Source organism: Otolemur garnettii, unplaced genomic scaffold (genome assembly GCF_000181295.1).
Source record: "Otolemur garnettii isolate 467f Iridium unplaced genomic scaffold, OtoGar3 scaffold00056, whole genome shotgun sequence".
In the NCBI taxonomy this organism is placed as follows: domain Eukaryota; kingdom Metazoa; phylum Chordata; class Mammalia; order Primates; family Galagidae; genus Otolemur; species Otolemur garnettii.
The window spans coordinates 11,174,373-11,175,736 of NW_003852451.1; positions in this window are offsets into that span (position 1 = coordinate 11,174,373).

Here is a 1,364-nt window from a genome sequence, read left to right on the forward strand (position 1 = left end):
GCACTCTACCCAGGGGGACAGCTTGAGGCTCTATCTCAGAAAAAAAAAAAAAAGACACAGACTGGGTAAATGGATGAAAAATAATTGTCCCAGTATATAGTTTCTCAAAAGAACCCATCTAACTTTCAAGAAGTACACATACTCAAGGTAATGGGATGAGAAAAAAGTTTCAAGCAAATGGAAACCAAAAGCAAGCTGGTGTAGCCATTCTCTTATCAGATACAATTGACTTTAAATCAACAGTTGTACAAAAAGACAAAGGTGGCCATTATATAAAGTGAGCAATTCAGTAAGAATACAGAACAATCCAAAATATATATGCACCTCGGCTCAGTGCCTGTGGCTCAAGCGGCCAAGGTGCCAGCCACATACACCTGAGCAGGCGGGTTCTAATCCAGCAGCCCAGGCCCGCCAAACAACAATGATGGCTGCAACCAAACAATAGCCGAGCATTGTCGCGGGTGCCTGTGACGGTCCCAGCTACTTGAGAGGTGAAGGCAGGAGAATCGCTTGAGCCGAGGTTGGGGGCTGGTGTGAGCTGTGATGCCACGGTACTCTACCCATGGCAACAGCTTGAGGCTCTGTCTCCAAAAAGTAAATAAATAAATAAATAAATAAATAAAACAAAATATACATGCACCTATCATAGGAGCTTCCAGATTCAAACCAAATTCTACTGAATCTAAGCAAAGAAATGAACAGTAGCACAGTAATGACTGGGGATTTCAACATACCATTGAAAAAACTGAAGCAGAAAATCAACAAGGGAAGACTGGATTCACATGGAACATTAGAACAAAGGAACCTAACAGACATTTACGGAACACTCTAAAAGCAACTTTATCATTTATATCCTCATATTAATCTGAAATTAAACTAAAGAAAAAATAATACAAAAAATAAAAATAAAGAAGTGGAATTTTCATGGAAAAAAGAGAAAGACATTTACAACTTCACATGTAAGATAATCATAAATTCAAGAGTGGGGAAGGAAGTGAAGGGAGAGGGGTGGGAGGGACACTGGTAAGCTCAGACTTATTGGCCACAATGTGAGGGTATACCTTGCCTGACAAATGCAAACAGTGCAACCTAATAGTTGGTGCCTTCAGATTAATCTGAGGTTAAATAAATAAATAAATAAAACTAAAATAAAATTTGCATTTAAACCACATACTCATACTAAATTCACTTAATTTAAAATTATTCTTGGCTTGGCGCCTGTGGCTCAAGGGGATAAGGCACCAGCCACATACACCTAAGGTGGTGGGTTCAAATCCAGCCTGGGCCTGCCAAACAAGGATGGCTGCAACCAAAAAATAGCCTGGCGTTGTGGCGGGCACCTGTGGTCCCAGCTACTTGGGAGG